This window comes from Mauremys mutica, chromosome 5 (assembly GCF_020497125.1).
Source record: "Mauremys mutica isolate MM-2020 ecotype Southern chromosome 5, ASM2049712v1, whole genome shotgun sequence".
NCBI classification, from domain to species: domain Eukaryota; kingdom Metazoa; phylum Chordata; order Testudines; family Geoemydidae; genus Mauremys; species Mauremys mutica.
Genome location: NC_059076.1, coordinates 131,439,123 through 131,454,101, shown reverse-complemented (window position 1 = coordinate 131,454,101; position 14,979 = coordinate 131,439,123). Strand labels below are relative to the sequence as shown.

Genomic DNA, 14,979 nt, shown 5'->3' with positions numbered 1-14,979 from the left:
CCGATACGGACAGGGCTGTCAACATTCTAGGAGGTGAGGAAAACGTAGTTCTGAGGAAGTCTGAAAGGTTCCATGAGATTCTACAAGGGTCCAGAACATTCTAGGAGGTTAGTGAAAAATGAATCCATATACGGAATACCTGAAACATTTTCCTTTAAACGTTCTATTTCCCCTTTTGTTGCTAACAACGAAAACAGAACTCCGAGCCTGGCATCACCAAAGCCCGGCATCCCAGGGGGTCAACTGGGTCACCCTAAATCTGGCTGTCAGAAATAGTTAGTTAAGGGTTAAGTTTCCACCTGTAAAGGGTTAACACATAGTACCTGGTGAACACCTGACCTGAGGACCAATCAGGGAAGAGAATTTAAAAATTCCTAGGAGGGAACTGTTTCTCTCTGTTCTTGTGTGTGTTGTTCTTAGCCATTTGGAGTTACAAGGGTCCAGATGTTTAATCAAGTCTTCTGCAAGTTTCCATCTTTCTGAACTAATTTCTTCTAGTCAAGATAGTGAGTATTAGAAAGGTACTTTTGTGTCCTCATCTAATAATCCTATGTTTGCAATTCTGTGTGTTTGTTATTGATTATTCTTAATTCTGCCTGTATTGTTTGTACTGAGAAGGAGAGAAGATTCTCTCCAGAAATTAGTAAGGTTATACCCTATGAATGTCCAGCTTGGATTCATAGAGATTGTGTATTTTCTTGTTTTTCTTTTAATAAATTCTTTCTATAAAGATTTGATTAAATCCCTTCTACTGTGGATACAGGGGGAGGGAGCTAAGAGACTCTCTCTCGGTGGTGAGACAGGCTTATCTCCGGGCAGAGAAGGGAGGTTTCTCCCTCTGTGAGTTGATCTGTGTTTCCCCCAGGGAACGTCTTTGGAAAGAGGAGGGGGAAAACAGGGGTGCCCCGGCCCACGTAATTGACCGGGTGGTGGCAGCAAAAAGGAGACCTACCCTAGGATTTTAGGGTGGGGGGATACATGCTGGTCCTCAACTTGAAACCCCCCAGTTTCAAGTGAGGGTGAGACCATGACACTGGCCCTGGATGAGAGTATGCAAAACAAAACAAAACAAAAGATATTAAAAGGCACACTTAAAGCATCTCTGGGTATGTCTACACTACAATAAACAGGGCTTGGTCTACAAGGCTAACAATTGTAGTTTAGACGTTTGGATCCAGGTTCTGAAACAGAGGGTCTCGGAGCTCAAGCTCCAGCCTGAGTCCAAATGACTACACTGCTATTTTCAGCCCTGCAGCTGAGTGAGTTGACCATGGCTCTGAGTGCCATAGGTTCTTTACTGCAGTGTAGACGTACCCTTTGAGAGATCCGTTGTACCCTCCTAGCGCTTGGTGAATGGAATCTTCCTGCACAGCTGTTCTAGGGTGACCAGATGTCCTGATTTTATAGGGACAGTCCTGATTTTGGGGTCTTTTTCTTATATAGGTTCCCCCCCCCACACCTCCTGTCCTGATTTTTCATATTTGCTGTCTGGTCACCCTAAGATGTTCCCACTGGGCTAGCCTGTGAGTTGCCCTACATGCCTGTGCAGAGGTATAAAGAGCAGCAAGACCTCCTCTCAGACCCTAGCATAAGCCACTGCATCTTTGGTTTGGGTGTGCAGGACAAAGAGGGTGCCACTTGCCTTCTTACTGCCCTTCCCACCCGACAGGAGGTGGACAGGAAATGGAGGAGTGGGGCAGGGGCCAGCACAGCTGTCCTGGCCTGGACGGCATCATCACTTCAGGCTGATATAGACCAGCAACATGCTGTTAACTCCCTCACCCATCCCCAGAGCCAGGGGGAAGTGGGAAGGGAATTGTGACTCAGAGGGGTGTCTCTAAAGGCACAGTCTAGCCTGCTGATATCAAGGGGATTATTTGTGGAGTGAGGCCCACTGAGTAAGGGTTAGAGAATCATAGAATCATAGAATCATAGAATTCAAGATCAGAAGGGACCATTATGATCATCTAGTCTGACCTCCTGCAAGATGCAGGCCACATTAGCCGATCTACCCACTCTTTTAGCAAGCGACCCCTGCCCCATGCTTCGGAGGAAGGCGAAAAACCTCCAGGGACACTGCCAATCTGCCCTGGAGGAAAATTCCTTCCCGACCCCAAATATGGCGGTCAGCTGAACCCCGAGCATGTGGGCAAGACTCTCCAGCCATACCCTCTGAAAGAGGTTAAGAATATCATATTATTGACCCAATTTGACCCAATTAAGTACCAGTTTGGCACTTAATTGACCTATTGACTAAGCCCGTTATCCTATTATACCATCTCCTCCATAAACTTATCTAGCTTAATCTTAAAGTCATGGAGGTCCTTCGCCCCTACTGTTTCCCTCGGTAGGCTGTTCCAGTATTGCACTCCCCTGATGGTTAGAAACCTTCGTCTAATTTCAAGCCTAAATTTCCTGACTGACAATTTATATCCGTTCGTCCTCGTGTCTACATTAGCACTGAGCTGAAATAATTCCTCTCCTTCCCTGGTATTTATCCCTCTGATATATTTAAAGAGTGCAATCATATCTCCCCTTATCCTTCTTTTGGTTAAGGAAAACAAACCGAGCTCCTCAAGTCTCCTGTCATACCTTCCATTCCTCGGATCATTCTAGTGGCCCTTCTTTGTACCCGTTCCAGTTTTAACTCATCCTTCTTAAACATGGGAGACCAAAACTGCACACAATACTCCAAATGAGGTCTCACCAACGCCTTATATAACGGGACTAGCACTTCCTTATCCCTACTAGAAATACCCCGCCTAATGCAACCCAAGACCGCATTAGCTTTTTTAACGGCCACATCACATTGCCTACTCATAGTCATCCTACGATCAACCAGGACTCCCAGGTCCTTCTCCTCCTCCGTTACTTCCAACTGGTGCGTCCCTAGCTTATAACTAAAATTCTTGTTAGTCATCCCTAAATGCATAACCTTACACTTCTCACTATTGAATTTCATCCTGTTACTAATACTCCAGTTTACAAGGTCATCCAAATCTCCCTGGAGGATATCCCGATCCTTCTCCGAATTGGCAATACCTCCCAACTTGGTGTCGTCCGCAAACTTTATCAGCCCACTCCTACTCTTGGTTCCCAGGTCAGCAATAAATAGATTGAATAAAATAGGACCCAAAACCGAACCTTGAGGAACTCCACTGGTAACCCCCCTCCAACCCGACAGTTCCCCTTTCAGTACTACCCTCTGCAGTCTCCCCTTTAACCAACTCCTTATCCACCTCTGGATTTTCATTTCGATCCCCATCAGGCTCATTGGGCAAGATTGTGCCAGTAGCTTTGCCCATAGTAAAGGCAATACTGAGCTGCATTGCCCCAGGTGGAACACTGGGTGACACTTTACTTCAGTGGTGCAGAATGTTGCACGGTAGGAGCACAAACGGCTGCATTCATTTAATGGTCATAACATACACTCCCTCACAGAGTGGCCAGTCAGTTCTGCTGGCTGGCAGGTAGGGGGCAGTGGAGCTATACCTCAGGCTGTCCCCTACCGTCATCCTGGCAAGTTGCTCCCACTGGGAACAATGTGACAAAAAAAAGTGTTATATAAAGGGCTAGGGGTTATCCGTAGAATTCAAAGTGCTTTACCAAGGGGTCAAGTATCAGCAGGGTAGCCGTGTTAGTCTGGATCTGTAAAAGCAGCAAAGAGTCCTGTGGCACCTTATAGACTAACAGACGTTTTGGAGCATGAGCTTTCGTAGGAGATTTCCACTACATGCATCCAATGAAGTGGGTATTCACCCACGAAAGCTCATGCTCCAATATGTCTGTTAGTCTATAAGGTGCCACAGGACCCTTTGCTTCTTTTACCAAGGGGGTCAGCATCATCATCATCCAAATTTTACATATTGGGAAACTGAGGCACAGAGCCGTGACGTGAGTTGCCCAAGGTCACCCAGCAGGACAGTGACAGAGCTAGGAATAGAACCTAGGTCTCTTGATTCCTAGACCATGGCGGAGAACAGTAGCTGTGATGCTGGGCAGCTCTTATATAGGTTGTGCAAGAAGTGAGGAGGCTTTTTGCTCACTCACTGTGAGGCCATTTAAGTTGGGGGGATGATGTATCCCTATATTCCTTTTTGTTTTCACTTGAATAAGTCAATTTATAGGGCACATGATGGTGAAGGATCACGTGGCCCAGCATTCAGTATTTTTTGCACTTTTTGTTGCTGTTTATTACTTTCCAGATTTAAGAACCAAAATCCAGAGGGTTATGAACAGCTCTGCTTTGGAGGCACATAAACAACCCAAATGCATCAAAAAACTATACATAAACCCATGGAAAGGTCATCTGGAGAACGTGCACCATATATATGTTCAGAGTTATCATTGGCACTGCTTATTTATGCACTGGGGTGATTGTCACTTTACCATGTTATTGCACTGCCCAAAATAGTGATTTCACAGCAGGAAGAAAAGGAAATAAGCCAGCAGAGATTTGATTTGGGATCACAAAGTTCCTGATTCCCTGCTCAGTTGTTATTTCTATATGTGGTAGAGCCTATGGGCCCTCAAAGAGGACCAGGGTGCCATTTGCTAGACATTGTATAAGCACTTATTGAAAAGGCATTCTCTGCCCCAAATTGAATCCAGTCCAAGCTACAACAGAACGTAACAAGTGAATGACACAAACAAAGGGCAGATGGGGAAGAAGAGAGGAGACAGCCAACCAAGCATAGTTCAGCTTGATTTACTTTAGTTTTATGTTGCTTTATGTCTATTCTCTGATCCTCAGTTGTCACAGTTTGGTGTGGGTCCTTGGAAGGCAATGGAGCCCTAAGGGTTTACACCAGTTGATAATCTGGTTCTTAACTGTACAGTAATGTGTGTCGCTCCTGATTTGTACCAGCGAATCAGCCCAGAAACTCAAGTATTTACCAAACTTGGGTTTGATTTTGCATTTGTCCACACCCGTGTTAAGATACTGCCACTCTGTTGAAAGCAATGGTGATACAGTAGCATAACTCTGGTGTTAGTGAATGAAGAAACAGGCCCCTCGAGTCCAGCTTCATCCTCTGGGCAAAACAAGCTGGTTCTTGATTAACCATTTCTCCATAGACCCAGTCCTCTCTCCTTTGTCACACTTGCTTTGGGATGAATTTGCAGACTGCAGAGCTATTCTTGGACAACTGCTATACAGTGAAGCAAGACATGATGATAGATCAAATCCTACATCCCTATCCAAGGGATGGCCTCTAGTAAAGTCAGCATAAGGCTGTGGTGAATCAGACTCTTATTCTGCATCAGGAAACAGAAGTAGCCTATTCCTATTGCAATTTTTATATTCTAGGATAAAATCGTTTAATCAAAACCACAGATAATATAATGGGCTGTAAGTCATAAAATCCCTTGGGCAGCTCATATGTATCTGTGGGTTTTACCCTGCCACTCATCATCATGGAATGCAGCTGCCCTACATGTGAAAATCAATAGCAAAGTCTGTAGCAGACTTCATGGAGTCTCTGGCATTTCTCCCTTTTTGAAGTCAAAACCCTGCTTTTTGGCAGGTAGGGGATGATTGTGAGAGGTTTTGGAACAGAGGGGACTGGCTGAATTATGAGTTTCACTATAATCAGGCTTTCAGGGAAAAAAAATTAACATTGTCTGTGCCAGAGCTTTTCCCTGTGTTGGCTGAATCTGCTATTTTACTTGACTTATACAGCCCTTATGGGCTTGATGACAAAATAACTTCTTATGAGAAGAGCAAGAGATCTCTCAGGAATATCAGCATATTAAAATATGTTTGTTACTGGTGCATTGTGCATTATGGAAGTTAACTGATATAAAGTGCCAAGCTATGAGGAAACATTTGTAATAGTGTCTTGACAGTGGCCTAATGCCCCCAAACATCTGTCCTTCGTCAGGAATACATACAACCCCCAGAGAAAGTTTAAAACAACTGGCTTACCCTGGATGTGCCCTGAAAAAAAAAACAGCAGAAATGCTGATATGCAATACAGTAAAATCTGAAGATATACAGCGCGGTCCTGAATGGCATTATCATCTCATAGAATGAGGCATGAGTTCATTGAAATGCTGGCAGCACACAAGTAGCTGTTATTGAGCCAGAAGTAGATAAAGCAACAACACAGAGTCCAATCCTATAATTCTTCCCCTAGATTTTTCCAGCTTTTTTCAGAGGATGGATTGCATCTAAATATAAGATCACAAAGTTAGTGAACAGAGTAAACGTGGTACTTACCTTATCACAGAGCTACCATAATTGTTTTGTTTTGACTACATTTAACTAAGTATCAAGGTAGTATAGAACAATAAGAGGAAGGAAATGGAACATCTAGCTTAATTTGAGCAGTAATTGAGCTCTCTCAGATACAACAACATACTGCAATAAATCTGTGACTCCCAAGGATCTTCACATGCACACCATGGCTTCTAGAAACCTCCTGGTGACAGCAGGTAAAACTCAGATCTTCCTATTCTCAGAGCACTGGCCCCTAGACTGGAGCGAAAGGACACTCTCCATTCATTGCTGGTAGTATAGAACATTGTGACACACTCTTTAGAAGTTCCAGACCTATCCAGAAGAGGGCAGTGGTGCACATGCACATTAGTTCATTGTCACACTATGTGTCACAGGAAAGGAAAGTGAAATAAAGCAAGTGCCAGTTTGCAGAGTAGAGCCTGATTCTGCTGAGCCATCAAGTTATGTACATAGCTAAGCTACTTAACCATGAGATCCAAGGGAGAAGGGCCGTGGACAGAATACACTGCACTCCATCTGGTGGGTGTCCCTTTGGAACCACAGCCACCTGAATGTCATTTAGAGCACCTTTGGGGTTACTCTAAACCATGCTGGATAGTGAAGAGACCCCAGGCCAGAATCAGTGAACCACAAATGGCAGCCCCAGGTGCAGCTGTGCAAGCGAAGATTGAGGACAGTGACACAGAGTTACATTGGTATCTTTTCTGTCATCGGCAAGGAAATCCCACTGCAAATTCTACTGCATGCAGTACCATGGATAGATCAGGTTCGCCAGCCGTGTTCTCGACTGGTGGCCCCTCTCCAGGTAGGCGATGTGATCTTTTTCACTCTGATTATGGAAACTTTCATTGTATATTTTACCACAACTCTCCTGAGGTTGCTGAACTACATGCAATACACTGTAACACAGCAGGATTTGAGTGAAATTACACAATCCTCCTTGCTTGTATCTATTCAGAGCTGCATAGATTTTCTTCACAGACATTTTGCCTCTTTATCTTAAATCTGATCTATAGTTCAATGATTTTGATCATTAATAAGCCTCCGTGCTTCTATATAACCCTATCTCTTGCTGCTGAATGACAAATTTATTTTTGACTGGATACTCTAATTTGAATGTCTTGATTAAACTGTATTTGTTTATTTGATAGGATTGCTTTGCAACATGATCTCTCAGAGTTTTGATATCAAATCTGTTTTGCTTCCCCACCCTGTTCTCCTGTTGTTTTATTAGGTTGTTGGTGTTTGTTCAGATGCAATGAATTCTGTCTGATCTCTCTCTGTATATCGTGTTTGCTGTAGGTGGGGAAAGCAGTATAGGCAACAGCACCAGAAAAATGAAAAGAAATGAAAGAAAGCAGGCCCACAAATCAACTAGTGAGAATTAATCTTGACTTCCTGTACCAACCTACTGTATGGCATCCGTGTGATCTTTTAAATTGCTTCCTTAGTCCAGCACTCCAGAGGTACTTGTATTTCAGGGGTAAACCTAAGATCCTTGTGTGTAGTTTCTGCACTAGTTGTACATGGTATAATCGTAACAGACCATCAACTTCAAAATCATCTTCATTTATGGATGGGACCTTGGAGGCATATACAGGACAGCAGCTAAATCGTTATGAGTTATAGTTTGGTCATTTTTTAAGGGTAAGGAAAACACTGCTTTAGTTCCAGCTAAGCAAGATAAGCATGGGATTTGACCAGAGCGTATGGGCGATTGACCCAAAACGTGATTCCAAATAAAAGATTATCCATCATTTTTGCAACAATCTGAAAAGATAGCCGAACATTACCTCTGTGTGGCAATTTACCGTGATAGAGGGAACGTATAGTTGATAACAGGGATAAAAGTCCATACTGCACTAACACTCCTTTGATTAGCCACAGCAAAGGTGCGAGATGCTGTTGGAGATATGTAAAAATGGATCTGAATCCCCTACAAAGTGCAACGTGTTCTACAGAACAAACACAGTTAGGTTGCTAATGAATGCATCACAGACACCTGCTGCTTGCAGAGAGCTGCATGTCTGCCACTTGCATGATAAGATAAGGGAGTTTACTGCATTAGAAAAAAGAACGAGGAGTACTTGTGGCACCTTAGAGACTATCAAATTTATTTGGGCATAAGCTTTCATGGGCTAAAACCCACTTCATCAGATGCATGCAGCATTAGAGTGCAGCACGTATACACATATTCTACATAGTGCCCTATAGTGATGGAATAAGTTAATTGCATTTGGGTTTAAGTGAAGGCATTCTGAAAGCAGCAGAGGCAGCGTGTGAGTGAAACACAGAAAAGGGAAATGTTCTGAGGTCTTCCTGGTTTTGACCATGGTTCATCTTAGAACAAGTGAGGTCTTGGGGAGCGAGATTCAGGGGAGCTGGGCTCAATTCTTTGCTCTGCCACAAACTTCCTATGTGACAGGTCACTTTACCTCTGTACCTCAGCTACCGCTTTGCATCATCATCCATGTTCCTCACACAATAAAGAGGCAGGAATGTAAAGATGCTAGGTTTGTGGCATGCTAATACAGTGATGGTTAGTGTCCCCTTTAAGGTAGGTGCATGTGTGGCCACTGAGAGAAAATTCAGCTTCCGCTGAGAGCAGAGCGTGTCTCACGGCCTGCTGCTTGTGGTGTGGCTGCTGAGATAATAAAGTGAGGTTGGGTGAGAGAACTGAAGGGAAGAGAAATCCAGTGACATAAACAGGAGAGGGGCAGTAACGTGTAAGGGAGAGGCTGGGGAATATCTTGAAGGGAAAGGACAGATCAGTGTTTCTCAAACTGGGGTCGCCACTTGTGTAGGGAAAGCCTCTGGCTTCCAGGCCAGTTTGTTTACCTGCCCCATCCGCAGGTCTAGCTGAACACGGCTCCCACTGGCCGCGGTTCGCTGCTCCAGGCCAATGGGAGCTGCTGGAAGCGGTGGGGGCCGAGGGACTTACTGGCCACCGCTTCCAGCAGCCCCCGTTGGCCTGGAGCAGCGAACTGTGGCCAGTGGGAGCCACGATCGGCCAGACATGCAGACGGGGCAGGTAAACAAACCAGCCTGGCCCGCCAGGGGCTTTCCCTACACAAGCAGCAACCCCAGTTTGAGAAACACTGGGATAGATCTTATCATGGGTCAAAAAGAATGAAATTATACATACAAAACGATGGGGTCTATATTAACTGTGACCACTCATGAAAGAGATCTTGGAATCATTGTGGAAAGTTCTCTGAAAACATCTGCTCAATGTGCAGTCCTGGTCAAGAAAGCAAACAGAATGTTAGGAACCATTAGGAAAGGCAGAAAATATCCAAGTGTCATTATATAAATTCATGGATCATTCTGTACCTGGAATTCCACATGCAGTTCTGGTTGCCCCATCTTGAAAAAAATGTATTAGAATTGGAAAGGTACAGAGAAGGTACAGAGAAAAATGATTAGGGGTATTGGACAGCTTTTGTATGGGGAGAGATTAAAAAAGATGTACTGTTCGGCTTAGAAAGGAGATGACTGGGGATTGATATGATAGAAGTCTATAAAATCATGAATGGTTTGGAGAAAATGAATAGGGAAGTGTTATTTACCCCTTCACAAAAACACAAGAACCAGGGGTCACCCAAATGAAACTAATAGCAAGAAGGTTTAAAAACAAACATAAGGAAGTACTTCTTTACATAATACACAGTCAACTTGTCAAACTCAACTGGGGGATATTTAATGGTCAAAAGTATAAGTGGGTTCTAAAAAGAATCAGATAAGTTCATGGAGGATAGGTTCATCGGTGGCTATTAGCAAAAACAGTCAGGGATGCAACCCCATGCTCTGGGTGTTCCTAAACCTTTGACTGCCAGAAGCTGGGAGTGGACAACAGGATGGATCACTTGATAATTGCCTTGTTCTATTCAAGCCATCTGAAGCTTCTGGCACTGGCCACTGTCAGAAGACAGGACACTGGGATAGATGGATGATTGTTCTGACCTATTATGACAGAACATACCTGTGTTCACAAGCTTCACACTACTGCAGTAATTTTTGTACAAGGCATGTCTTGTAAGGTATCATTTGAAAACTGATAATTTGCTGGTCAATATCATCTTGATAAAAAAAATGTGTGGCAACACTGTATGTAAGTTTATAAGAGTCCCATGTATGTTTTTAACGGGTGTTCCAAATCACAGCCCTACCCAAGCAGAAGTTGGCAAACAGGGCTGTCCTAAACAAAGGAATGTGTGCTTTGCTTATTTTGCATTTAGGCAGTAAATTGAGTCATCAAGCAGAAAGGGAGGAAAAAGGAAGTTCAAACAGGTGGAAAAAAGCAGCAGGGAACATCTTTCCACATAGACTCTTTGTCTTCTGAATCTCAGCTGGAAATGTTTTTCAAGAGGGAGACTGGAACTATAAAAGGAGGAGCAAACATCCCACAGCATCCTTCTCTCTCTCCCCCATCCATTGCATTGACAGTGCCTGAAGCAACAAAGAAAGTATTTGTTAGATACCAGGAGAATGGGTCCTGACCTAAGAAGTTTGGTCAGTAAGATTGCTGAAAGCATTTCATGAGAAAACTTTCCTTTGAATTTAAGATTGTTTGTTAAGTTAGGCACCAGTTGGGTTTTATCTTTATTTTTCTTGTAAACATTTCTGACTTTCGTGCCTCATTACTAGAATTTAAAATCTCTCTCTCTTTGTACTTAATAAACTTTATCTAATTCAGTGTGTTTAAATTGAAATGTTTGGGAAATACTATTTGAGGTGGCAAGTTGTGTGCATGTCATTTCTTTTGAAGAAATAATGAGGTGATAAGTAACAGTTAGCATGGATTTGTCAAGAACAGATTGCTTCAAATGAATCTGATAGCTTTCTTTGACAGGGTAACAAGCCTTGTGGATAGGGGGCAAGCAGTAGATGTGGTATATCTTGACTTTACTAAGGCTTTTGATACTGACTTGCATGACCTTCTCATAAACAAACTAAGGAAATACAACCTAGATGGAGCTACTATAAGGTGGGTGCATAACTGGTTGGAAAATCATTCCCAGAGAGTAGTTATCAGTGGTTCACAGTCATGCTGGAAGGGCATAATGAGTGGTGTCCCGCAGGGATTGGTTCTGGGTCCAGTTCTGTACAATATCTTCATCACTGTTTTAGATAATGGCATAGAGAGTACACTTATAAAGTTTGCGGACGACACCAAGCTGGGAGGGGTTGCAAGTGCTTTGGAGGATAGGATTAAAATTCAAAATGATCTGAACAAACTGGAGAAATGGTCTGAAGTAAATAGGATGAAATTCAATAAGAATAAATGCAAAGGACTCCACTTAGGAAGGAACAATCAGTTGCATACATACAAAATGGGAAATGATTGTCTAGGAAGGAGTACTGCAGAAAGGGATCTGGGCGTCATAGTGGATCGCAAGCTAAATATGAGTCAACAGTGTAACACTGTTGCAAAAAAAGGAAACATCATTCTGGGATGTATTAGCAGGAGTATTGTAAGCAAGACATGAGAAGTAATTCTTCCACTTTACTCCACACTGATTAGGCCTCAGTTGGAGTATTGTGTCCAATTCTGGGTGCCACATTTCAGGAAAGATGTGGACAAATTGGAGTGAGTCCAGAGAAGAGCAACAAAAATTATTAAAGGTCTAAAAAACATGACCTCTGAAGCAAGATTTAAAAAAATGGGTTTGTTTAGTCTGGAAAAGAGAAGACAGAGAGGGGAACATGATAATAGTTTTCAAGTACATAAAAGACTGTTAAAAGGAGAAGGGAGAAAAATTGTTCTTCTTAACCTCTGAGGATAGGACAAGAAGCAATGGTCTTAAACTGCAACAAGAGTGGTTTAGGCTGGACATTAGGAAAAACTTCCTAACTGTCAGGGTAGTTAAGCACTGAAATAAGTTGCCTAGGGAGGTTGTGGAATCTCCACCATTGGGGATTTTTAAGAGCAGGTTGGACAAACACCTGTCAGGGATGGTCTAGATAATACTTAGTCCTGCCTTGAGTGCAGGGACTTGTATAGATGACCTCTCGAGGTCCCTTCCAGTTCTATGATCTATGATTCTGTGGCTTTATATCATTTTTATTGTCCAGAAGAGGGCTGGACAATACAGGATATACATTTCAGGGGGAAAATCTAAGACTGGGCATGTCTTGGGGTCACCCTGAAATATAACCAAGGTTGGTGAGAACCAGAGTATAACCAAGTGTGGCTGGCAGGCTACAGTTATACGCACTCAGGGTGTGGCTTGAATGCTGGAAGGCTATTTGTAAGCAGCCCAGGTGGGAACTCCTTCAGCAAAGCATTGGAAGGCACCCAAGGCTTCAGAGAAGAGGTGACACAACTGCTCACTGGTCTGGATTGTATCCTGGTGAGTCACATGTAGTATGGCCATTCTTATGAAATGCAAAAAGTAAACATGAATAGTGAAAAGCAGAATCATGTGCCCATGCAGAGTTGACTGCAGGACTGGAACCAAAGTGAAGAGGAGCACAAAGTACTCAGCACTTCACAAGGTTGGGTGCCAGGACTGCAACCAACAAGTGTGTCACAGATTCCCACACTATGCCCCATTTACAGCGGCTATGAGTCTGTTACAGTCTCAGCTAGCGACCCATAACTCCAGATGTAATAGCTTGAGCTTTTAGATTCCTTGTGGCCATCACAGCAGCATGTCTTAGGTGAGTATGGGCTTGCAGGTTGCAGTCCATAATTCTTGTTCCTTGCACCATGTCTACTAAACATGTGGAAAAGTTTGCCTTGCCAAAAAACCGAACCAAAAGCAAAATAAAAAACCCCACACACCCTTCTTTAGGAATAATATCAAAAATAAAATGTAGCACTTTTAAACATCAAAGTGCTTTGCAAACTTTAACTAACTAGCATTGGATAAAGTATACACAGTGTTTTTATGTTTATTTAATGGATTAAGAGTTTTTTCCCCCATGCCTAGTAATTAACATAATGTTACAAATGCACTTTAACTATGCGTAAAAATAAAAAAAAAAGTCAATGTTTTGATTTAAACAAGCATTTAATGAAGCTTATTAAGACATACCATATGTTTTGCATATGATAGTACACCTTCTCTTGAGGTTTTAAACTTTATTTGACACAGGCAGCACAGTATGTAAGTGAATCAAAATTACAGATGAAATTAATTATTATTAAAAGTACACTAACATTCTAATGAATGCTTAGAAATTTTGATGGCACTTAATGAGGAATTGTAGGTGAAAGGACCTACCATATTATTTGGAGTTTTTGCTATTCCTGCCATTGGGGAGCAGTGTTGCCTAACATGTGGTCGGAGTAACACAGAGAGATACCATAATCTGCATTCTGCTCCAACAGGGATGAAGTGAGGCACTACACACTATTCCAGTTAGATTTGAATAATGGGATGCTAATGATTTGTAGATTTTAAAGCCAGAATGAACCATTTAATCTGACCTCCTGTATAACACAGGCCATAGAACTGTGTCCAATTGTTGTTGTATTGAGCCAAGGAACTTGTGTTTGACTAGAGCATATCTGCTAGAAAGGCATTGATTGAAAGGTTTGAAGAGATGGTGAATCCACCACTTCCCTTGGTAGTTTTTTCCAAAGGTTAATCACCCTCAGTATTAAAAATGGGTGATGTCTCATGCCGAAAGGTACAAACAGCAGTGGTGGGCACCTTGTGGATCTGACGACCTTGTGGGAGAGGTTCACTCTACACAAGGAGGAAGCAACATTTGGGTTGAAGCCACTCCTGGAGACAATGGATTGCTCTTTTCCCTTGGATTCAGAATCTGCACTCCGAATCTACTCCTTCTGTGCAGTCAAACCCTTTAGGAAAGCTCTAGCCTATAACAAACAAATGGTTGTATAGCCTGTAAATGAACAGAAAGTTCTACTGCCCAAATACAGAAATTTCTCAACTGCATAGGCAGGTTATAGAAGGAAAGGCTGCATGTTACAAATCACACCTTATATTGTGGAACTGCCATAGGACTCTTCTGAGTCAATACATTGTTCTTGGTTGAAGGGGTTTGGCCAAAGAATACATTACCTAAGGAGGTCTGATTAATCCACAGTCTGCACACTTCTTTGTTTCACTGCATACCCCGGCCCCTATAGAAACGACTTTCCCTCCTTAAACAGAGAGGAAGGGGGAAGAAGAGAAGAATGCTGGGTGGAGGGGAGAAATAGATACCTAAAGATTTATATACCAAGAAGAGTAGCTTGTGCCAATGAAAACAGAAGAGCAGAAGACTATCTAATCCGGTAAGATCCTCACCACACAGATCTAAATAACCTGAGAAGTTTTTAGATACCGTGGAAGGATGGTCTTGTGGTTAAGGCACCAGACGGGGAATCAGAAATTCCCAGATTTGCCAAAGACTTCCTGTGTGACCTTGGGCAAGCCACTTAAATCTCTCAGGGCCTTGGTTTCCCCTCTGTAAAGCAAGGATGCTTTCTTCCTACCAACTTTTTCTGCCTTGTCTGTTTAGAGAGTAAACTCCTCAGGATGGAGACTGTCTCTTTTAATATACATATATAATATGTACATACAACACCCAGCACAGCAGGCTCCTGGTCTTGGCTGTGGGCAAGAGGTACTAGTGAAATTCTCCTTTTAGTAAGAAGTCAATGATTATTATAGACAGTACTCATGTGGACACACAGATCGGTAGAGTAATGGGATAAATTGATGGTAATGGCACTTGGCTGTTTGCTTCATACCATCAGCTATCAAGTCGTGTCATTGTTA

The 14,979-nt window shown here is 42.8% G+C and overlaps 1 long non-coding RNA gene across 1 annotated transcript; it reads left to right on the top strand.

The window, feature by feature from the left end:
* The first annotated feature begins 446 nt into the window (after positions 1 to 446).
* On the top strand, positions 447 to 10,723 carry LOC123371000. The gene is made up of 3 exons (XR_006579683.1): positions 447 to 506; positions 7,544 to 7,707; positions 10,480 to 10,723. It is a non-coding gene; the product is annotated as an uncharacterized LOC123371000 (long non-coding RNA).
* Positions 10,724 to 14,979: the final 4,256 nt, after the last annotated feature.